General features: G+C 42.1%; 1 long non-coding RNA gene across 1 annotated transcript; it reads right to left on the minus strand.

The window, feature by feature from the left end:
- Positions 1–3,962: 3,962 nt before the first annotated feature.
- On the minus strand, positions 3,963–18,745 carry LOC103170864. The gene is made up of 3 exons (XR_486444.2): positions 18,703–18,745; positions 11,329–11,465; positions 3,963–4,331 (listed from the first exon to the last, which is right to left on the minus strand). It is a non-coding gene; the product is annotated as an uncharacterized LOC103170864 (long non-coding RNA).
- Positions 18,746–25,745: the final 7,000 nt, after the last annotated feature.

The raw sequence follows: 25,745 nt of genomic DNA on the forward strand, positions 1-25,745 counted from the left end.
TGTTCTACGTAGGACTCGCAGTCTAAGTAGGAGGAAGTAGGACATGAGGCTATGCTGCTGCAAATGTAATGCATTATATATATTTCCTTCAAGTTGGCCCTGTGAGTCCTGGAGATTTAGCAGAGATACATTTTTGCTAGGGTCTGCTTGATAAGCATTCCTGTACTATTCATTACTAAATTAATCTTATCTGAAACAAATGGAATTTTTTGCCATATTATCAAACAATGTCACGTACTGTGTGTGCTTTTGTAACAGAGTGTCAGAAGATGAGCTTCCCCTATGCTAAGATTTGAGGAGAAATCCAGAGTAACACCTCTACTTCGTCTTGTGAGTTAAAGATTGAAAAATAATAATAATAATAATAATGATGGTATTTGTAAAGCACTTACTATGCTGTGCCAAGCACTGTTCTAAATGATGGGTTAGATAGAAGGTAATCAGGTTGTCACATGTAGGGCTCACAGTCTTAATACCCAATTTACAGATGAGATAACTGAAGCAAAGAGAAGTTGTGACTTGCACAGAGTCCCACAGCTGAGAAGTGACAGAATCAGGATTAAAACCCATGAACTCTGACTCCCAAGCCCATACTCTTTCCATTAAGCCATGCTTCTTCTCCATTACAACTGTTAAGTGCTTACTAAGTGCCAAACACTTTTCTAAGTGCTGGAGCAGATACATGGTAATCAGGTTGGCCCACATAGGGCTTGCAGTCTTAATCCCCATTTTACTGATGAGGAAACTGAGGCACAGAGAAGTGAAGTGACTTGCCCAAGGTCACACAGGAGACAAGTGGCAGAAACGGGATTAGAACCCATGACCTATGATTCCCAAGCCCAGGCTCTTTCCACTAAGCCATGCTGCTTCTCATAAGAAGTGCACTTTTATGCCTTCTCTTACATCCTTTCAGTCCTCCCAAAACAGGCCTGCTTTGGGGCTGAATTTGGTGGCTTGAATGCATCCCAGGACCTTATTAGTTGTAATACTGATCTGTCACATAATATAATAATGTTGGTATTTGTTTAGCGCTTACTATGTGCAGAGCACTGTTCTAAGCGCTGGGGTGGATACAGGGAAATAAGGTTGTCCCATGTGAGGCTCATAGTCTTAATCCCCATTTTACATATGAGGAAACTAAGGCACAGAGAAGTTAAGTGACTTGCCCACAGTCACACAGCTGCCAAGTGGCAGAGGCAGGATTCGAACCCATGACCTCTGACTCCCAAGCCCATGCTTTTTCCACTGAACCACACTACTTCTTTGCTGAAGTATTATGCCTAGATGGTATTGTTGGGAACTGCTCTAAAAGTTAAATGTGGCATTTCTGATAAGACCATGTCTCATATGGAAGTTAGGCTTTAAAATTTCTCTTACACTTTCAGTTTCATCTATTTATATTGTATTTGTTAATCGCTCACTAAATGCCAGCTACTGTACTAGGCTGACAGGTAGACACAAGATTGGACACAGCCCATCTCCCACATGGGGCTCACCTTCTTAATCCTGATTTTACATATGAGGTAACTGAGGCACAAGGAACTGAAGTAACTTGCCCAAGATCACAGAGCAGATGAATGGTGAAGCCAGAATTAGAACCAGGTCCTTCTGACTCCCAGGTCGATTCTCTAACCATTATGCAACACTGTTTCTCATCTGAATTTCGATAAATACTAGTGATGATTACATCTGTGAGCCTTCTAATGAAAACACAAGCTTTCTTGATTTGTTTTCCAATCTCCCTCCTTTTCTTTGAATTTCAGAATTCAGTGACAGGACTTGACATAGCTTTGACATAGCTTCGACGTTGACTCTCCGTCTTCTTCAGAATTATAATGAAATGATGATCCTGATTTTGTTGATGATAGAGTCTATTTAAGAACCAACAAATGAATCCTCCTGGATTCTCAGGCTTTGGGACCATGAACTTGTGCAAACGAATAGATAGTGAAAGTAGTTTGGGCAGAGGATCTCTCTTTTTCTGTCAGTCACATACCCTTTGAGGTACAGAGTGTAACAATCAATTAGTCAGATAGGGACACAGAACACTAACCACAGAATACCAGTAGTAGGTTTAGTGTCCCAACCCAACAGGCAGTTAACTAGGAAGCTGCGGCATGTATTTGGTTTCTACATCAGTCATCTAATTCCAGGACTTTTGCTAAGCCTGCTTACCTTCCAGAATGTTCTTAGTTACTGTAGTGGCTTTATGGTAACATCACTACCATTAGAAACCTTCACTACTAATGGCACATCTTCAGGAGATATTCCAACTTACAGAACAAGGATCAGAACCTAGATCTCAGGTTTCCCAAAGCCATATTCTTGCCACTGGAAAAGCATCAATGCTTCAGACAAATTGTAAATCCATAGGTTGTTCCAATTATAACTACAAAAGGCATGATTTCATCAGCATATAGTTGGATCAGTGTACTAGTACCTATAGAGGGGAAATACATGCCCTCAGTTTTATTAATATTATTAGCACATATGGGGCAAACAGTCAAGTCATTCCCCATCTTCTTAACCAGAGTTTCAAAATGTTTGGCTTGAAAATTACAGCCTTCCAAAAATTAACTGAAATAAAACACTGATGAAAGAATCTATACATTTTCAGTAAAATTTCAGTTTCCCTTGAGATTTTGAGATGAAAGCAAGTAACTCAGAATGGTCTTGTTTTGTCTTCCGCTGTCGAGTCGTCTCTGACCCATAGTGACATCATGGACACAACTCTCCCAGAACTCACCTCCTTCATCTGCAATCGTTCTGGTAGTTTATCCATAGAGTTGCCTTGGTAAAAACATGGAAGTGATTTACCATTGCCTCCTTACATGCTGTAAATCTGAGTCTCCACCCTCGACTCTCTCCCATGCTGCTGCTGCCCAACACTGGTGAGTTTTGACCTGTAGTGGATGGCCTTCCATTTGGGAACCACTGGCCAAGCTAGGAATGGAATGGATATGCTTTGCTTGACTTTCCATCCCATAGTCAAGACTGATAGAATTTGTGTATATTAATTATTCTATTCATTTTATTAATGATGTGTATATATCTCCAATTCTATCTATTTTGATGTTATTGATGCTTGTCTACTTGTTTTGTTTTGCTGTCTGTCTCCCCCTTCTAGACTGTGAGCCCGTTGTTGGGTAGGGATTGTCTCTATGTGTTGGCAAATTGTACTTTCCAAGTGCTTAGTACAGTGCTTTGCACACATTAAGCGCTCAATAAATACAATTGAATGAATGAATGAATGGAAACTCTCCAGGTGCAAACCTGAGAGGGGATTCAGAGTGGTGGTTGTGTATATTTTAGAATATAAATCATGGTTTAGGAATTGTCATTCTGTTGAACATTTCATATTCATGTCAAGTTTGTAGATGTTGGAAATACAGCAATGATAATCTGTGACAGAGTAACTACATCAGGAAGAGAAATAATTAGTAGCCAAAACAACTCAACCTCTACAATGACCTATAATTTAAAGCCTAATGTGTATTGTGTATTGCTAGGAGGACGAAACTGAATGGCCAAATGTCCTAGAAAAGGAAAGACTGTTCATGAATGATCAGCAGTGCTATCCACAAAGCTGTAGCACATGTGTTTTGATATTATGAAATTCAAAGGGACTTCATAAAATATTAATGGAATTTTGCAGCATGTTCTTATTTTAAAATTCAGTAGTAAATAATTTAGTAGTCTATAAAACAGATGTATGGCCCAGCTACAACAAGGCTACCAACACCTACAGGTAAATTTGGTTTTATATAAAATTAGTCTTTTTTTCAGAAAGGACAGGGGCAAGTTAGACTCTTACTCATTGTTTCCTTCATGATTTTCAACATATACAACTATGAAGTAAATGCTCCCTTTTGTTCTTTGGGGGACTTTCTTGAATTCAGTTTCTTCAGTATTAACTATCAGACTCAGCTTTACAGGAATTCTTTTTTATTCAACTCCTTTTTTAATGGATCTGTCTTTTCCCACCATATGTCTTCTAAAACATTGTGTGCCTTTCAGTCTTTAATCCACCCGAAACATTATCTGTTTCCTCTACATAATGTGACTTGGAAAAATTTCAAATTTGGGTAAAAAAGAAAAACTAGATAATCCAAATGAATACACTTGTTGTGGCAAGTCATAGCAAAGTAGACTATGCCACAGTGTTTGCAGTTTTTCAATGCTCATTACAGGTACAACTTGCATGAAAATCCCATGTCAATGGTGTTTTCTTTTTATCAGATAACTGGTGGGGGCTGATTCATTCTCACCTCTTGCCAGATTTTTTGTTGTTTTTTTCCAGGTGATTTTCAATTACATAAGCGTTGATTAACCTGTAAGAAAGTGAAGGGTAACAGAAACAGACAGTGCATTTAATGATGCCTTGTTTTCCCTGAAAACACCTTTAACTCTGAAATGATCTATTCTCCAATTAACTGCCAAAAATCAATGGAAAAATTGACTTTTCTTGTCTATGATTCTGGCAACAACTAAACCACTCGACTCATATCCCAATCCCCATCCTTATATCTAATCTACTACTACGTTCCAAACAGTGATTGGGCAGACATTAGGTCCCAACATTCATTTGGATGCTCCTCATGACCTCACATTTATCTGCTTCCTCTTACTCCTTAACTCCGGCAACCTCCTGCTTCCAGCTTGTTGATGTTTTGTTTTGTTCTGTTTTGCTTTGCTGTCTGTCTCCCCCGTTTAGACTGTAAGCCCGTTATTGGGCAGGGATGGTCTCTATCTGTAGGTGAATTGTACATTCCAAGCACTTAGTACAGTGCTCTGCACATGGTAAGCACTCAATAAATACTATTGAATGAATGAATGAATGTTCCCACAAGCATTTATTTGGATACACGTTGGATTTCATCACTACTAGTCATTGTGTAATCCGTAACTTCACCAACTTGAATTTCCTCTCTCAAACCACAACCTCTTCTCCTGTCTTGTCTGCCACAATCCTTCTTCCCTCACAGTACTTGCAGTCTCTTGATCTACTCCAAGCCATCATGCCCCATTTTGAACTACTACCCAACTCTTCTTTCTGATGCACAAAAAGACATCCTCAACATCACCCTCCCAGTCAAACTCAACTTCCTTGCCCCCTTGTCCCTCCAACAAACCCATACCACTGATCCCTAGCCCCAGACTCATTTTTCAGAATGTCATGTATAGTGTATAAAACCATTAGCCAATTTTATTCATTCATTCATTCATTCAATGGTATTTATTGAGCGCTTACTATGTGCAGAGCACTGTACTAAGCACTTGGAATGTACAAGTCGGCAACAGGTAGAGACAGTCCCTGACATTTGACGGGCTTACAGTCTAATAGGGGGAGACAGGCAGACAAGAACAATGGCAATAAATAGAGTCAAGGGGAAGAAGAACTCACAAAAACAATGGCAACTAAATAGAACCAGGGTGATGTACATCTCATTAAACAAAATAAACAAAATAAATAGGGTGATGAAGATATATACAGTTGAGCAGACATGTACAGTGCTGAGGGGGTGGGACGGGAGAGGGGGAGGAGGAGAGGGAAAGGGGGGAGAAGAGGGTTTAGCTGTGGAGAGGTAAGGGGGGGTAGAGGGAGCAGAGGGAAAAAGGGGGGAGCTCAGTCTGGGAAGGCCTCTTGGAGGAGGTGAGTTTTAAGTAGGGATTTGAAGAGGGGAAGAGAATTAGATTGTCTGAGGTGAGGAGGGAGGGCATTCCAGAACCGCGGGAGAACGTGACTCAGGGGTCGACGGCGGGATAGGCGAGACCAAGGGATGGTGAAGAGGTGGGCGGCAGAGGAGCGGAGCGTGCGGGATGGGCAGTAGAAAGAGAGAATGGAGGAGAGGTAGGAAGGGGCAAGGTGATGGAGAACCTTGAAGCCTAGAGTGAGGAGTTTTTGTTTGGAGCAGAGGTTGATAGGCAACCACTGGAGGTGTTTAAGAAGGGGAGTGATATGCACAGGTCGTTTCTGCAGGAAGATGAGCCGGGCAGCGGAGTGAAGAATAGACTGGAGTGGGCCTAGAGAGGAGGAAGGGAGATCAGAGAGAAGGTTGACACAGTAATCTAGCCAGGATATAACGAGAGCCTGTAGCAGTAAGGTAGCCGTTTGGGTGGAGAGGAAAGGGCAGATCTTGGCGATATTGTAAAGGTGAGACCGGCAGGTCTTTGGTAACGGATCGGATGTGTGGGGTGAACGAGAGAGACGAGTCAAAGATGACACCGAGATTGCGGGCCTGAGAGACGGGAAGGATGGTCGTACCATCCACGGTGATAGGGAAATCTGGGAGAGGACCGGGCTTGGGAAGGAAGATGAGGAGCTCAGTCTTGCATAAATTTTAGCGTTTATGAATTTATTTATACCCTTCCTCAGTACTCCTGTAATTGTCTATTCAGTTGCACACTCAATTATTTATTGAAATTCTTCTTGAAAATTCTTTTATGTTTGTCTCCTCCATTTAAGTGTAAATTCCGTATGGATAGGGTACATGTCATTTTTAAATTTTGTTCTTACACAATTAAGTGGGTGCTCAATACTACCTTTCCTGCTACCAATGCTACTATTACTACTATGATGACAATGACAACTACTGATACTATCACTATTATTATCAGCATAATATGCTTCCTTCACTCTAGATGGAAATCCGGAACTGAGTCATTCTTACCTACTGTCACACTGCCCTCTCCTCCACTCAACAACACTACTTCTCTTATTGATGCTTATGTCCATTTGTCTCACCTACTGCAGAATTTAAGAACCCTCTTGAAACCCTCATGTCCCCCACTCACTCCTGATAACCTGACCATCTATTTTGTACAAAATTGAAACCATAAGATGAGATTGTCATGAAATATCCCTCTCTCCTTCACAGCTCTGCCTTGCTCCTTTATCCGCTATCTCATCCTTGTTGGACATCTCTTAAGAAAGCCAGGGTGGGAGTGGGAGTGGAATAACTCATACTATCCCTGCAGCACAGTGTAGATGATGGGAACCCCATGGATCCCACAGTATGGAAATTGAATCCTGCCAGCAGAGGACAAGCAGTAGTCACCATCTTAGCTTTCCCTTTGGCCCCTTTGTGGCTTGATGGGCAGAAAACTTTGGCTCCCTTTCTTGCCTCAAAAACTGTAGGAGGAAATCTCATGCCATTTCCAACTTTGCCCTTTTCCCTGACCTGCTGGTTTTGTCTGTCATTCCTGATGTTTTCCAAAGAGTGGAACAGGGATGATCTGAGTCGGGTCAGAGCAGAGTGATAACAACAATAATAATTATGATATATGTTCAGCCCTTACTATGTGCCAGCCACCGTACACTGTGGTGGATACTGTGGTGACCCGCAGCAAGTCGCTTTACTAGTGACTGTTTGTGATCCTGCTAACAACAATGAAGAACAAAGAAAAGACTGGTGAAGCCAATGATGGGCTCTACCTGAAACAGGTGATTGCTGGCCTGTGGGGACAGAACATGGAGAGAAGTGCGGCCTTCTCTTCCTATTCTACCCAGTAACGGGCTGGACCAATCAATGACTGTTACATAGACCACAGCTGCAATGCCTAATGCAGATAAAAGGAGGTTGTTTTGAATCACACAGAGAGCAAAGGTCACACAGGAGGTACGCAGAGGAGTAGAGGGAAGCACCTGGAGCAGAAGCAAGCATTAGAGCAGCAGGAGAGCAGCACTCAAAAGCAGCAGAAGGCAGCAGCCCTTGGAAACAGAAAGAAGAAGCACTGGCAGAATGGGCTCCCTTGACCAGAAGACACTTGGATCCTTGGTAGAGTGGAGTGAGGAGTGTGTGTGTGTCACTCCCTTAGACATTGTTAAAAACTTCTCACAGTAATCTTGATGATCAGTGGTGTGGTTGGCTCTTCTACGTGTCATGACCATTCAGTCCTTGTTTCCACACTCCTAAAGAACATCCAGTGGTTGCCCATCCATCTCCCCATCAAACAAACTCCTTACTACTGGCTTTAAAGCACTCAATTATCTCTTACCACCCCCTCAACACATATGCTTCCAATCTCTAGTGCCGGCTTGCTTACTGTTCCCAGATCTCATCTATCTCATCACCAACCCCTTTCCTACGTCCTCCCTCTGACCTGGAACACCCTCTTCCTCCACAATGCCAGATCACCCCTCTCCCCATCTACAAAGCATTTTCTCCAAGAGGCCTTTCCAGATTTAAATCCTCATTTCCCCACCTCTCTCCCCCTCTGCTTTTCTCCCTACACTCCACTCCCCCACCCCCACCGGCATCATCTATACACTTGGGTCTGTGACTTTGTGCATTTGGCATTTACTCCCCCACCCAGCCCCACAGCACTTATGTACATATCTAGAAATTACATATCAAATAATATATATTAATGTTTTCCCCCCTCTGGACTGTAAGCTTCTTGTGGGCAGTGAACGTGTCTGCCATCTCTGTTGTACTCACCCAAGAGCTTGGTAGAGTGCTCTGCATAAAGTTAAGTGCTCAATGAATTGATTAATTGAGAGATGCTGATCTCAAAAAGCATGGGGACAAGAACAGGGTAATACTGTATTTTCATGGGCACAGCATGCAAGGGTTCAAGAGGGTTTCAACATTACAATCACACATTTCCTTTCTAGCTAATAGAGTGGAAACACTTCCCATCATCTGTCTACCATCTCTTGAAGAGTTAACCTGTAACCTTCCCTATTTATGGGAGTGAATTAGGCCATGGTAGAGGACTATCCCCACGGTCAAAGAGAAATGCATAAGGGAATTGGTTCCCTAATTACAAAATATCCTCTCTCACTGGATGGCCCCCTCAAAAATCTCCAGTGGTGCCTATCAACCTTTGAATCAAGCAAGAACTCCTCAGTATTGTCTTCAAAGCTCATCACGTTGCCCCTTCCTACCTCACCTCCCTTCTTTCCTTCTGCAGCCCAGTCCAAGCACTCTGCTCCGCTGCCGCTAATCCAGTGGGCCTCGGTCTCACCTGTCCTGCCATCGACTCCTTGCCCACGTCCTACCTCTGACCTGGAATGCCCTCCCTCCTCACATCCGCCAGGCTAGCACACTTCCACCCTTCAAAACACAACTGAGAGCTCACCTCTTCCAGGAGAACTTCCCCAACTGAGCCCCCCATTTTCCTCTGCTCCTCCTCCCCTCCCCATTGCCCTGACTTCCACCCTCTGGTCTACTCCCGTCCCCACCCCACAACACTTGTGTATACATGTACATATTTATTATTCTATTTATTATTAATGATGTGTGTATATATCATTCCATTTATTTAAACTGATGCTATTGATGCCTGTCCACTTGCTTTGTTTTGTTTTGTTGTCAGTCTTCCTTCTTCCACCCTGTAAGCTCGTTGGTTAGGGATTATCTGTATCTGTTGCCAAATTGTACTTTCCAAGCCCATAATACAGTGCTCTCTATACAGTAAGAACTCAATAAATGTGATTGAATGAACAAATTGAGGCTACCCAGACCAAAAAGGTCCTGGTTGGGATGGGGGAAGGGGGGAGGGGACTTGCAACACTCACAAGGAAATCGGGTTGGACATATTCCCTGTCCCTAGTGGGGCTCACGGTCTCGATCCCCATTTTACAGATAAGGTAACTGAGGCACAGAGAAGTTACGTGACTTGCCCAAGGTCACACAACAGACAAGTGGCAGAGCCAGGATTAGAACCCATGACCTTCTGACTCCCAGGCCCGTGCTCTACCCACTACCTCATATTTCTCTCTCACTGATGAGATTTTGGATCAGTTTGCCACATGCTCTCACCCTCCATATCGAAGGCAATATAGCACAGGACCAGTGGGGAAGTTGTGGGGAGCCATATGAACAGTGAACATACCCTTTCCTTTATCTGCACTAATCGTATTCATATCTTTCCATACTTCCTTACCATCTTCCCAACAAATCCACAGTGGACAATCCCTTGGAAACACGTGGTAAATGGAGCCCAGCCAGCAGAGAGAACTCCCAGGTATCCCTCCCTAATTTGGACTGCTCCCTGCACCCAACTCTTTAATAACAATAATAATTGCGGTATTTAAGTACTTACTATGTGCCAAGCAAGCACAATACTTAGCACTGAGGTAGATTTACCATAAATCATGTCTTACAAGGGGTTCACAGTCTAAGTAGGAGCAAGAACAGATATTGAATCCCCATTTTGGAGGTGAGGGTACTGAAACACAGAGAAGTTAAGTGATTTGCCCAAGGTCTCCCAGCAGCTATGGCAGAAATGAGATTAGAACCCAGAACTCTTGAGCCCCTGTTTTCCACTTGGCCATACTCCTCCCCAAACATCTCCATAAACCAAAATAAAATTTAATATTCTTCAGTCTTCACTAATTACAAGATACACTTATACCTCTATTGATGAAACAGGAAGGAAAGAATGAATGAATTAATCACTTAATTAAGGAAGGTTAGAATGGAAGGGTGGAGCTGAGTCAGGAATAAAGGTGGAGCAAAAAAGAGAGAAAAGCTGTTTAAAAAGCTATTAATGAGTTTTCAGTAAGATTTAAATTGACTGGCAAGTGTGACCTTGGCAATTGGTATTTACAGATTTGCTTTCCTTGGAGCCAAAGTGACAACAAGTGGAATTTGCTGGGCTGTCCCTGGTGAAAGAATTGCATATATCTCAACTCTCTCAGGGCACAAAAGGCAGTTATTCAATCTCAGCCAGGCTGAAAGTAAAAAGAAACCTTATAAAAATAGGAACACAATAAATTGACTGAAAAATTTTCCTGAAATCCCTGTAGAAGCAGTTACTAATAGAGCAAAGCCTAGGTGAAGAGGCAGAGAAATGGCTGACTGGTGCATACCTGCAATCAGACCCTATTAAATCAGATCAAAGACACGGGAACCAGCAAGAGGTGAGAAGAAAGGGGAGAAAACCATATTCAAGTTGACAACATTACCTGCCTTCTTGCCTGCCCTGGCTCCTTGCACTTGAAAGGAAATTAGTGGAAAAAGTTCTGAAGGGTTAAGTTACAGAAGCAAGGAGGGAATTAAATGAGAAAGGTGATAGGGAGAATGAATGAAGAAAACCAACTAAGCCAGCACTAGAGGGAAAGTGGAAGGACAACCATCATTTTAAATACATGCTACAGATGCACATGACCAAGCTATATTTGATTGGATTATGATCGTCCCTAGACCCTCTTCTCTGATTGTTCTCCATCCGTTTGGAGGAAGAGTTGATTAACAATATACTCATGAGCTGCAACCTCCAAATGATTCCTGTAAACAGGATCTGTTGAGTGGAATATCTGTCTATTTTCTGAAGCAGGTAAGATGATCATAGAACTGATGTAAGTATGCAGAAACAGACCTGAAGATGGAGCAGACAGAAGAGACAGGCCTGCCATGGGATTTATGGAAAAGACTCCTCCTCCCTGTTCGTGGTGGCAGGTATGGTTCAGCTATAGCATCAGAGGCAATGGTGGTGGCGGCGGGTCTTCTCTATTCCTGGGGAAAGATACTGAATTTGAAACATTTCAGAAACATTTTCTGACTCTTTCTTTTGTCTGTGTATCACTGTAAAATATAAACTGTTTATGTCTCGTCTTCTCTTGCTCTCTGCTTCTCCATCTCCCATCAGAACTCCTGGGTTCTTTTTGAGGCACAGATAGATCTACCTGGGAGTTCCAGTCCCTCATCTTGAAAGCCCTACTAAAATCAAATCTTCAGTAAGCCTCATCCCTCTAACTTCTCATTTCTGCAAACTATTTTCCCTTTGCTAACCTAAGAACTTGGATTCATAATATCTAGCACTTTGCTTTCCACATCTGTAATTTATTTTGTCTGTCTCTCAGACTAGATTGTAAACTCCTTGTAGGCATAGATTGTATCTACTAACTGCATTTTACTTTCCCAAGTGCTTAGTGCAGTGCTCTGAATACAGTAAGTGATCAATAAATACCATCAATTTATTTATTGATCTGATTCCATTTACTTTACAAACTAGTGGGGGACTTCTAAAATGACTTTTTTCCATAGGAAAGGACTTTGAATTTTTTTCAAAATGTGAATTTATGAATTTTATTTGAAGGGCAGAGGAGGTGTTGAATAAAGGGAAGGAGACAGAGGATTAATTCTGAACCAGGATAAAGGGGAAGGAACTATGCTTCATTCATGCTTGTAGTCTGTCCTACCACAAACAAACATGCACAGGGGTGCCTTTATCTGCACCTCAGGACAATATCAGTGAAATTAATAACACCCCAAATCACTTCAGAAAATGTAGTGAGAATTTCTGTAACACATACATTCAATGCTCTCAAAAACCTAAATTGCCAGAAATTAAGTAAATCATAGAAAGAACATTAATACAATCATAAATAGAGCAATCACATAAAAACAAATGAATGTCCAGAAAATACACCTCCCTTCAATCCCCCAAAATCTTCTTCGGCAGATTTAATTTTCTTATGCATTGGCAGCCTCCTCCACTTCCTCCACTGCATGGAAGAGGCTCTGGTGCTTGGTATTTCACAGTGAAGGACAGCCTGTCTAGGCATTCAATAGTGTTTCTTCTTAAGGATATACTTTCCCTTTGTCTTGCTTTGTATCCAGTGAAAAAAGTCTCCCCACTTTCAAATTTCTGGGACCTTCTCAGTAGATGACCAGACCTCATGATTTCTGTGAGCCGCTCATCATGCTTAAAGGTATTAAGCAGTGGCCAGATGGTTGGTGTTTTATGGCCTCCAGCATTTCATTGAAAGTAATATGCCAGCCCTCCTCTTGCAATTTGCATGTTTTGAAAACTGTTTAATTTTAAACATATGCCAATCCAGCAGGCCCCCTCTCCATCTGTCAGCATTTTAGGCCTCAGCAGCAAATTGGCCCCTGACCCTAACTATTGCCATGGGATTTGGACAACCAGAACTTGTGTGCTCAAATTCTCCAGCTGAGAAACTCTGGGAAGGAATGGGAGCAGAGAAATTTTTGTGTTTTTACATAATTCTGTGAATGTCTTTCCTATTAGAATGTAAGCTCCCTTGTAGGCAGAGACATGCCACATGCTTGTGTTTTACTTTCTTAGGCCACTCTTAAGGGCATGAAACCTACTGATCTCTACTACTGGAAAGATGGGACTATGCAGCTGGAGGGGGAAGACATGACTGCATATGAAGCAGAGGTAAAGGAGACATTTGAGAGAAGGCAATCATTGATAATGATTGCAATATTTGCTTTATGCTTACAATGTGCTAAGGACTGTGATTAAGTGTGTGGTAGATACAAGATAATTGGGTGAGATGAACAGTGAACCTACCCTTTCCTTTATCTGCACTAATCATATTCTTATCTTTCCGTACCTCCTTACCACCTTCCCAACAAATCCACATTGGACAACCCCTTGGAGACACATGGTTGGTGAAGATGTGGTGAGCCCACAACAAGCTGCATTACTTAATGACTGTTAGTGATTCTGTGAACAAGAAGAAAGTGACTGATGAAGGTACTGATGGGCTCTACCTCAGTCAGGTGATTGCGGGACTTTGGGGGTGGAGCATGGAGGGAGGCATGGCCTTCTCTCCCTGCTTTCCCTGATAAGGGGCCTGGACTAATCAATGACTGCTATGTAGAGACATAGCTGTAATGCCTAAGGCAGACAAAAGGTGGTTGCTTTGAATCGTGAGGAGGTATGCGGAGGGGCACACAGAGAAGCAATGGGAAGCACCTGAAGCAGAAGCAACAGAGAGAAGCAAGAACCGAAGAAGCAAGCAGCGGAGGGCAACACTCGAAAGCAGCAGAACTTGGAAGCAGAAAGAAGAAGCATTGGCAGAACGGGCTTCCTTGACCACAGACTGGTAATGGATCCTTGGTGGAGTCGAGTCAGTAAGTGTGTGTATCATTCTCCTGCACGTTGGTAAAACTAAGTAAAAAAACTTTCCACAGTAACCTGAGTGATCAGAGGTGTGATTTGAATTTTCTATGTGTTACCAAGGCTTCCCTGGTCCAGAAATGTCCAGTTTGGTATGAACTTGGGGTTTGCCACAATAGTGGGATATGATCCTGATCCCACATGGGACTCATAGTAAGAGTGGGAGAGAGAACAGGTAGATAATCCCCAGTTCATCCTAAAAGGCAAAGGCACCTACTGGAAAGGACCCAAGACTGGGAGTCAGAAAACCTGGGTTCCAAACCCAGCTCCACTACTGACTTTGTGACTTTAGGGAAGTCACTTAAGCTATCTATGCCTCAATATACACATCCATGAACATGCACAACAACTAAGTTAAGTATTTTTTTCTACTCCAGTGTTTATTACAAGGCTTGGCACACTGTGGGAGCTTAACAGATGCCAAAAAGAAAAGAGGCAGGGAAGTTAAGTGACTTGCCACAGCTCACAGAAAGGGGTGGAGATGGTATTAGAGCCCAAATCTATGACTCCCAAGCCTGGGAAATGGAATGGGGTCAGAGACATAGGAAGAGGGGTTAGGGTTAGAAAGTAGATTGGAGACAGCCCCAACCCCCTCCCCCCTTGTGAGACACCAGGGAATGAGAACATTAGGAAGTCCTTAAGGCGAAGAAGCAATCAGTACATTTTGAAACTATTTTGCCTAATGGTTATTTTATCATCATCATCATCAGTAGTTTTTGTGGCATGCTTACTGTATGCAGAGCATTTTACTGTAGACTTGGGAGTGTTTAATGTAATGGAATTAGTAGACACTTTTTTGCCTATAATGAGGAGAAGCGCCCAAAGTCACCAGGGAGGGAATGTCTCCCGAGGTCATCAGGGAAGGAATTCAAGATTTTGAGTATTGTACAATGCCTACTTTCCCTGGCTCAGAATAACACAATATGAAAATTAAGAGATAAGAGAATTGTCAATTATTGTCACTATTATTTTTCTAATCATTATCATATTTAAGTCTAACTATATGCAAAGCTCTGATCTAAGCATGGGGTATTGAGAAGTAGTGTGGTTCAGTGGAAAGAGCATGGGCTTTGGAGTCAGAGGTCATGGGTTCGAATCCTGGCTCGGCCACTTGTCAGCTGTGTGACTTTGGGCAAGTCACTTAACTTCTCGGTGCCTCATTTACCTTATCTGTAAAATGGGGATTAAGACTGTGAGCCCCACGTGGGACAAGCTGATTCCCCTGTGTCTACCCCAGCACAGAACAGTGCTCAGCACATAGTAAGCACTTAACAAATACCAACATTAATTAGTTAAGTTAATCAGGTTGGATACAATCGCTGTCCCATATTAAATTCACAGTACACGTAAGAGTGAGTATAATCTCCATATTACATTTTAATCTCAGTGAGATAACTGAGGGACAGAGAAATTAAGTGACTTGCCCAAGGTAACACACATCAGTCTCCCTGCAGCACCTGGATTAGAATCCAGGTCCACTAACACCCACACCATGCTCTGTCTACTAGCACACACACATCATGCAACCTAGAGGTGGCTCTGTTGTGGCCTTGGAGAACTATTGGAGACAAATTATTTCAGACAAGCTTTAAAACTGATTGATCCTGAGTCTATTGGCCAACGTGCTGCTGGGCCAGGCTGGAACTGTGGTGACCTGGAAAAAGCAGTTTTTATTGGTAAAAACAGCATTTCCTGAGTATTGACTATGCTTAGACTCTCACTGTACTAGATACTGAGGAAAAAAATACAAAAATGTATTTAGACCCTGGATCATAACAAACCATTTCCTTCCCTTACCCCACAAATTCTCAATTCCACATGGCCTCAGCTTCATGTCTTACAAATGCCTGGTGATTCAGAAGGGAGGGGAGATAGGGGAAATGAGGACTTAGTCAGGAAAGGTCTCTTGGAGATGTGACTTTAGAAGGACTTTGAAGCTGGGGACAATGCAGGTCTTTCAGATATAAAGAAGAGAAAGTTCCAGGCCAGAGGGAAGCCAACAATTTTTATTTGATATATAACACACTTTTTTCTCCCAAATTCTGGAGAAAATAACAAAAATCCACTTCGGAATCATGGACTGTTCCATTTCCCTTTTCCCTGGTTCCACCACCTTATCACTAGGCCAGTACCACCTGAACAATGGATAAAGTATTGAGAAATTGTGGCAGCTTTGTGACTTATCTTAGAGGAGCTGTTGAAATTATACCACTCATCCCCATAGCTAATGTTCCTGCTACAATTTAGAGGAAGGCCAACTACAGAAAGGGAGCAGTGAAGTGGGTAATGGGGAAAAGTGGAAAATACAAATGGAAATGAAGAGATTGAATGGAAAAGTCCAAGTTGGTAACAAGGGCCAGACAAAAATCAAGAAAAGGAAAGGAGTAACTGAGGATCCCAAGAGCACCATTCTAGACAAATACAATTTTCTCAGAGTATTCTTATTAATAAAAATCTTCATTTCATCTGACAATTTAGGAAGAAAATTAAGATACTAGAAAGGCAAAAGGGAAAATCTAAAAATAAGTGTGGGATAACAAGAACATTATTGAAGAAAGGTACAAAAGTAAGAAGGAAACAAATGTCTGGAATGCATTAGAAGAAAAACCAAGAGAAAACAAACATAAAAATTAGAACAATTAATGGAGATTTAACCTAGAAATAAAAGATAAAAATACAAGTCATAGAGTGAAAAAACAAGATTTGAAATTTAGATGATCTCAGAAAAAATATTTGCCAAAAAATACACATAAAAAAATTCTGCAAGATAAAGCAAAAATGTAAAAAATAGACTGAAAAAGTAGTCAATTGGCAAATAGGCCAAGGAAAAGATGTTTGCAAATGAATCAGGATTACAGATTTATGAATAAACAATACTGCCATCCCTTTCCTTCCCTTCCTTTGAAGCTCATATCATCAGCCTGTACCACTTACTCTAGATTCTAGTACTCTACTACCAACCCTAAGATCCTACCTTCAGTTTCTTTAACCATTTTAATCCCCTTTACACATTCCTTCTCTCTTTCTGCATACCCACATCGATCCTTGGGGACTTCAATATCCACATAGAGGTTCCTGATGGCTCTCTGCTGACCGCCTTCTATCACTCCTCAACTCCTCTGACCTCCTGCTCCACCCTATCTGCAACACTCACCAACATGGACACACACTCGATCTCATCATTTCTATTCACTGCAAAATTTCTACTCTCACCAACTCTGAAATCCCTCTGACCACAATCTCCTCATTTGTCTCCTCTCCCATACACTTCCTAGTAATAAATCTGTGCCATTCCCATAGAGACCTCAGATCCTTTGACCCCAGTCAATTTTTTTAAGTCATCATGCACAAACTACCCTCCCTTGATGACCAAATGGGCATTCTCAACACCACCCTCTCTACTGAATTCAACTCACTTGTTTCTCTATACCTTTGTTGATCTTGTATCACTAACCCACAACCCTGTATCTCCTGCACAGCCCACTTCCTTTGCTCTTGTGCTCCAGCCTCAAGGCACTGTTGAAACAAATCTAATTATCAGGCCATCTTTGTCCTTTTCAAGTTTGTCCTTGCATGCTTTGTCCTCTCTTCTGCCTGGCAAAACTATTTCTTCACCCTTATCGACACCCTTGCCCATCACCCTCGCCAGTTCTTCCAGACATTTAACTCCCTCCTCAGGTCCCCTGTCTCTCCACCTCCCCCATCCCTTAACCACAATGATCAGGCCACCTACTTTATTGAGAAAATTAATATCATCAGGTATGAGCTCCCTAAAATTGCCCCCACCCCTCTCCAATTCCTCCCCAGTTCTTCCCCCTTCCAGCCTCCTCTTCAACTCTCCCATCTTGACCAGCAATATCTCTAGAGGAAATTGCCTGCCCCCTCTCAATCCACCTCCTCCATCTGCACATCTGACCCCATTCCTTCGTACCTTATCAAAACTCTCACCTTCTACCTTCTTCCCTCCCTCAACAGCCATCTTTAACTGTTTGCTCTCCAATGGCTTCTTCCCCCCACTTTCAAACATGCCCATGTCTCCCCATCCTAAAATAACTTTCCCTTGATCCCATGGCTCCCTCCAGTTATCTATTTCCTTTCTACCATTCCTCTCTAAACTTCTTTAATAAGTAATCTGCACTTGCTGTCTTAAATTCCTCTCCTCCAATTCTCTCTTTGACCCTCTCCAACTTGGTTTCTGTCCCCTTCACTCCACAGACACTCCCTTTCAAAGGTCACCACTGAGGTCTTTCTTGCCAAATCCAAGGGCCTCTACTCTATCCTAATCCTCATCAACCTTTCACCTGTCTTTGACACAGTGGAGCACTTCTGGAAATATTGTTCAAACTTGGATTCACTGACTCTGTCCTTTCCTGATTCTCCTATTTTCTCTCTGGACATATGGTCTCAATCTCCTTTGCAGTCTCTTTCTCTTCCTCCCACCCCCTAACTGTGAGGATCCCTCAAGGTCCAGTTCTGTGTTCCCTTCTATTCTCCATTTACACTCCCTCCCTTGGAAAATTGATTCTTTGCCATGGCTTCAACTACTACCTCTAGGTGGATGATACCCAAATCTTTCCCTCTCTGCAGGCTCACATTTCCTCTTGCCTTCAAGACATCTTTATTTGAATATCCTCCCATCATCTCAACTTAACATGTCCAAAAATAAATTTTATCTTCCCACCCAAACCCTATCCTCCCCCTGACTTTACCATCACTGTAGTTGCCACCACCTTCCTTCCTGTCTCTCAAGCACATCTAGGATAAGTCCTCTCTCTCATTCAACCCACATATTCAATCCATTAGTAAATGAGGTCCTACCTTCACAACAGTGTTAAAATCTACCTTTTCCTCTCCATCCAAACTGATACCGCACTAATACAAGCACTCATCCTATCCTTCCTGGATTTCTGCATCAGCCTCTTTGTTGACCTCACAGCCTCCTGTCTCTAACCACTGCATTCCATATTCCAATCTGCTGCCCAGATCAGTTTTCTACAAAAACATTCAGGCTCCTCCAGAAACTCCAGTGGTTGCCTATCCACCTCAGTATCAAAAACATTTCTCACCACTGGCTATAAGCACTCCACCACCCTGCCCCCTCCTACCTCATCTCACTACTCTCCTTCTACAATGAAGCCAGCACACTTTGCTCCTCTAGTCCTAACCTTTCCACTGTGCCTCTATCTCACCTGTTTCACTGCCAACTCCTAGCCAACATCCTGCCTCTGGACTGGAACACCTTCCCTCCTCAAATCTGATAATTACTCTCCCCTTCTTCAAAGTCTTATTGATCTCCTAAACGAGGCCTTCCCAGACTAGGCCCCCCTTTTCTCTTCTCCCATCCCCTTCTGCATCTCCCTGACTTGCTCCCTTTGTTTTTCCTTCCTCCCAGTCCCTTAGCACTTATGTATATATCTGTAATTTATTCATTTGTACTATGTCTGTCCTCCACCCCCCAACTCCTTTAGACTGTAAGCTCATTTTGAGCAAGGAATGTGTCTGTTTATTGTACTGTACTTTCCCAAGCACATACTCTGCACATGGTAAGCACTCAATAAAAATGACTGAATGAAAACATAACCAAAAAAATCAGCATAGGGAAACTGTCCAAAAAACTGTAGAGGGAAAAATCACTGTCAGAAAGATATGTTTATCATCTTGAGGACAGTTATCATATCTGCCAGCTCTCCCAAGCACTCTGTATAGAGTAAGGTCTCAAATACCACTGATGGATTAGATAAGAAGAAAGAGTTCTTTAAAATCCATTTAGGAAATTTAACGTTATTGTAGAACACTTGTTACAGGTATTTTTGGAAAACCTTTCTAGAGACTTTCTGGTTAGTTTGTTTCATTTCTTTCCACACTACCAATCAATTTTGAAGAAATTTGAAGAAATATAGTAGTACAATTCTTGTCCAATTCAATTTATTATGTGTATACTTTCTAATTAAAATATTTTTCTACTTTCAAATAACTATCTCTACCTCGTTGGTCTCAGGGTTGCCAAGATTCATATTCTACTTCAAAAAATATTGTACTTCAAAGTAATGGTTTTTGGAAATTAAATTACTCCTAGTACAGTGCAGTGCACCCAGTGGACTCTCAATAAATGCTATTATATCTACAATTACTGCTGTTGTCCCCAAAACTAGTGTGGCATTTCTCCTTTCTGGACCCAAAGGAGCAAATACTCTGTCTTGTGTTCCCTGCTTCACTTTTCCTCCTCTAACCTTTCACCACTTTCATAAATCTTTTGTCTAGTGGCAGCTTGGTGTAGGCACGGTTCCTTCTCTGGATATTTTAGCTAGCAATTTGAAAGATAGAAAGAAGAGTCAGTGTAACCTTGATCAATTGGAAAACTGCCCTAGGTTTGGGAATCAGTGAATTTGGGTTCTAATCCTGGCTCCATTATTTGCTTGCTCTGTGATCTTGGGCAAGTCACTTAATTTCTCTGTGATTCCACTTCCATATTTTTAAAATAGAGATTCTTGCTAAGAGAATTCCCCATTACATCTGAGAAGCTGAGCAAGAGAGTGAAGTACAATAAAGTTGAAAGGTCAAATCAAAAAATAGTGTGGAATAACAAGCACATTATTGAACAAAAGCCTAGTGGATAGAGAGCCTGGGAGTCCTGAAGGACCTGGGTTCTAATCCTGCTCCATGACATATCGGCTCTGTGATTATAGGCAAGTCATTTTACTTCTCTGTACCTCAGTTACCTCATCTGTAAAATGAGGATTAAGACTGTAGATCTCCATGTGGAACAGGGACTTTGTCCAACCTAGTTAGGTGGTATCTACCTCAGTGCTTAACACAGTGCCTGGAACATAGAAAGCACTGAACAAATACCATTTGTTTAAAGAAAAGTGAAAAATATGAAAGTGAAAAAAGTGCCTTCTTTGCATTAAAATAAAAATGGAAATGAATAGAAATACTAAAAGAAATTTAACCTACTAATGAAAAGGCAAAATGGAAGTGAAAAAGAGAGGAACAAGTTTTAAAATTTGGATGATCTGAGAAAAATAAATACAAAAAAGAGAAGTCTATAAAATTTTAAAATGTGGCTGAAAAAAGTAGTCACATGACAACTAAGCCACAAAACGAGCTTGTAAATACATCGGAATATTATTATTATCATTATTAGCTGTCAAGTCATTTTTGATTCTTAGTGACTCCATGGATATACTTTCTTGAGAACGTCCTATCCTCTGTCATAATCTGCAACCTTTTTCCTTTATCATTCTTATGGTCTCTATCCATCCAACTATTGGTCTGCATCTTCCTCATTTTCCCTGGACTTTTCCTAATATGTGTCTTCTCCAGAGAATTAGTCTTCCTGATTATATGTCCAAAATATGCTAATCTAAGTTGTTATTCTTCCAAAAACCACTCAGGCTTAATTTGCTATAAAATTCATTTGCTTGTTTTTCGGGCAGTCCATGGTATTCACAAAAGCCTACTCCAACACCACATTTCAAAAAAAAATGTTCTTTCTCTCCTCTTGTTTTCACTGTCCAGCTTTTGGATCCATACATATGTGTCCTATGAATCAATGCCTTATCGTAGAAGGAGAGTTTGCGTACTCCAATGAAGCTTAGAGCTATGCCATTGAGAGATTGCATCGCTAGGGTTACCCATAATGAAAAGATCTAAGCAGAAGTGTCAGACAAAGTTGATTCACTTGTGCTGGGCAGCAGCTGTATGGGAAACAGTCAAAGGCGGATGATCAAATGATCAAAATGTTGATCAAAAACAGCTGCAGAGATTCAAGTTTTCACTGCATTGAAGGAGGCAATGGTAAACCACTTCAGTATTTTTACCAAGAAAATTCTATGGATACACATACCAGAATGACTGCAGATATAGTGCTGGAAAATGAGCCCCTCGGGTCAGAAGGCACTCAGTGAACTACTAGGGAAGAGCTATAAATAATAACTGCTATTCATAACAAGATAACCAAAAAACATAGGAAAGCCTGTTCTCTCTCTTTCCCTTAATCTGTAAGCCCTTATAGGATAGATCCAAGTTAGATTTGTTTATCCTGCATCTCCCCAAGTGCTTAGTACAGTTCTTGTTCAATTGTAAGCATTTAACTAATGCCACAAGTACTATAATTATTATAGAAACAGAAAGATTCACACATTGAGGGGTATATTAATCATTAGTTTTTATTGATAGTCTACTGTGTGCTGAGCATTGTAAATGGCCCTGAGGAAAATTAAAAAGAGGTAATAAAAGTAGTCACTATCCTCAAGCAATAAAAGCGATTACACAGTTCTGCAAATGCTTTTGAGTTGTTTCTGATACATAGTGAATGTATGGCCACACCCTCTCTACAATGTCCCATCTTTTGCCATAGTCACTCTGTGTAGCCATAGAGTTTTCTTGGTGAAAATAAACAAGTGGCATACCACTGCCTTCTTCCATGCAATAAAAACTTGTCTCTGTCATTGTCTTTGCTCAGTGTTTTGATCTCTTGATCATCTGTCTCTGATTCTTTCCCATGCTGCCCCAGTCCAGCAAAGGTGAATTAACTTTGTCTTCACTTCAGCTTAGACCTTTCATTGTGGATAACCCTGATGAGAGAGAATTCCTCAATGTCATAGCTCTAAGCTTCATCAGCATAAGCAAACTATCCTGCTTTAAGGTGTCAATTCATAGGTGAGATTATACAATTAGTAGATGTGAAAAGACTAGCTCGTTACAAAACTGCACATTAAAAAGTAGAAGAGCCTTAACTTGACCACAAATCAATAAGAATACATAATGCAGTGCCATTTTTACAAAAGCCAACAAAGCATTGGGATTTTTTCAGTCAATCAATTAATAGTATGTAGCAAACTGTCTGGGAGATATAAACGATCCCTACTATTATGGAGCCTACATTCTACCTGGTGAAACACACAAAAATAATTTATAAACAGGAGGAAATAATAGAGAATAGATATGTACATTAATCTCCCCCTCTAAACTGTAGGCTCTTTGTGGGCAGGGAATATGCCTACCAACTCTGTTGCATTGTGCTCCCTGTAGTGCTTAGTGCTACCGCTCCCATAGGAGTGGAGCCTAAAGAAAGTAGAGAAAAATCCTCTCTCCAAGTCAAGCTCTTTTAATGCCACTCCCTCCCAAGAGTTCGCAGCACATGGCCTCCGGGCCAGGTACTGAGGGAAGGACACTTACACGGGTGGGATGTGAGGAAGGATAGGGCCAGCTGATTGAGTGCTTTTAAGAAGTTTCTATTTGATGTGGAGTGGATGGACAGTCATTAGCTATTCTTGGGAAGAGGGGAAGAAAAGAACTGAACGTTTTGTTGTCTGTCTCCCCCTGTTAGACTGTGAGCCCATGGTTGGGCAGGGATAGTCTCTGTTGCCGAATTGTACATTCCAAGCTCAAAGTAAAGTGCTCTTCACCCAGTAAGTGCTCAATAAATATGATTGAATGAATACCCTCCTCCAATGGTCCTTTGATCTCCCCTTATGGCCTGGTCTGCCATCTTGGAGCCATATACTCTGGCAGGGATCAGGGTACATCCCCAAAATACCAAGGTATTGGGGAAACATGAGTGCTAGGGTCAATCCCAAGCTGTGATAGGGCAGGTGTTGGAGATGTCCTGCAGCGACAGTGGCTCTAGAAACTATTACAGGCAGCATCCCAGGGCTACAGCTGGGGGATGTAACATGGTACTTCGGCATTGGAGTGTGTGTGGGAAAGGGGAGGCAGTTCTGGTCCACTGGAGCAAGTTCAGCAGTGGAGCTGGGCCCAAGGAATGGTAGGTGGGGTGCAGCATGCGGACAGAGAGACACATGCTGAAAATCACGGAGGCACTCTGAAACTGTACATTCCAACTAGGGGCTTGGAACGTACTGCAGGTGAGAGGGGACAGAAGGATGGGCAGGGTGGCACCAGATCCATGTCGATGGCAACTTGGAGCATCCTCTCTGTGCTGCAGGGCCTACCTCAGACCTCATGGATGGCAATGCAGCTTGTATCTTTTGTCATACACAGTGAAGCTAAACACAGAATGAGGTTGAGAGCTGGGCAGGGAAAGGAACAGAGTGGGAAAAAATCGCCATGGCAGTCTCAGGGAAATCCTGTGATAGTAGAGGCTTTCTGTGCTGGATGCCATGGTAGATGCAGCCCGGGACTCACCTCTCTGCCACTGAGCCCAAGCCTGAGAAGGGCAAGGGGAACAAAAACACTCAGTACATCAATGAGTAAATACTCGGAAAATATGATTGATTATCATGAATGGCATTATAGAGTGCTTACTATGTGCAGAGCATTGTACTGTGTGCTTGGGAGAGTAGACTACAACAGTGTTGGCAGGCACATGTCCTGCCCACAACAAGCTCAAAGTCGAGAGGAGGAGGCAGTCATTAATTTAAATAAATTACTTATTATATATGGTTTTAATAGTATGCATGTAAATGCAGTACACATACTTTGTATACTGTAAGGGTTCAATAAATGCCCATCAATCAATCCATCATTTACTGAGCTCTTACTGTGTGGAGACTTGGGAGAGTACAATATAACACAGTTGGTAAATATGTTTTCTGTCCACATCGAGTTACAGTCAAGAGGGGGAGACAGCTATCAACATAAATAAATTAAATGCAGACTCATTCATTACTTTAAGCATAGTTATTAAGTGCTTACAGAGTGCAGAGAACTCTACTAAGTGTTTGGGAAAGTATAATACAACAATAAAAAGTGACACCCCTACCCATAATGAGATCATAGTCGAAAGTCGGGGAAACAAACGTCAATACAATTAGATAAAATAAATGAACCTAGGTCTTTGTTACCTGGGGCTTAGTGAGCCACACTCTGATCTGAGCTCAGGGAAAGAGAGAAGGGGAAGAAAGAAAGAGAGAAGGGGAAGAAAATCAGCTGGCAGCTCAAGAATGGAAGGTTCCACAGATTTGTACAAAGGTGCTGTGAGGCTGAGGGATGCAAATAAATAAAGGGTGCAAATCTAAGTGCAAAGTTGATGCAGAAGGGAGCAGGAGAAGAAGAAATGAGGGCTTAGTCAGGGAAGACCTCTCAATCTCCAATGGTTCCTTCCCTTCTGCTTTCAAACATGCCCATGTCTCCCCCATCCTAAAAAAAATCCTCTCTCGACCCCACTTCCCGTTCCATTTATCACCCTATCTCCCTACTACCCTTCCTTTCCAAAATCCTAGAACAAGTCGTCTACACTTGCTGCTTAGAATTCCTTAACTCCCATTCTCTTCTGGACTCCCTCCAATCTGGCTTCCGTCCCCTCCACTCTACCGAGACTGCTCTCTCTAAGGTCACCCATGACCTCCTTCTTGCCAAATCCAATGGCTCCTACTCCATTCTAATCTTCCTTGACCTCTCAGCTGCCTTTGACACTGTCGACCATCCCCTCCTCCTCCATACCTTATCTCACCTTGGCTTCAGGGACTCCGTCTTCTCCTGGTTCTCCTCTTACCTCTCTGGCTGGTCATTCTCGGTCTTCTTCGCTGGAGCCTCCTCCCCCTCCCATCCTTTAACTGTTGGAGTTCCTCAAGGGTCAGTTCTTGGCCCTCTTCTGTTCTCCATTTACACTCACTCCCTCGGTGAACTCATTCGCTCTCACGGCTTTGACTACCATCTCTACACAGATGACACGCAGATCTACATCTTTACATATGATTGATTGAAGGCTTCTTGGAGGACGTTTGGTTTCAGAAAGACTTAATAATAGGAAAGCAATGATCTGGATACGAAGGGGAGAGAAGTTCCTAGAAAGCAACAATCTGGATATGAAGGGGAAGGAAGTTCCTTGTAGGAAAGAGAATGCAACAAGAATGAGCCAAAGTGGGCAGATTGGCTTTGTGGTGAGTCCACAACAA

Source organism: Ornithorhynchus anatinus, chromosome 2 (assembly GCF_004115215.2).
Source record: "Ornithorhynchus anatinus isolate Pmale09 chromosome 2, mOrnAna1.pri.v4, whole genome shotgun sequence".
In the NCBI taxonomy this organism is placed as follows: domain Eukaryota; kingdom Metazoa; phylum Chordata; class Mammalia; order Monotremata; family Ornithorhynchidae; genus Ornithorhynchus; species Ornithorhynchus anatinus.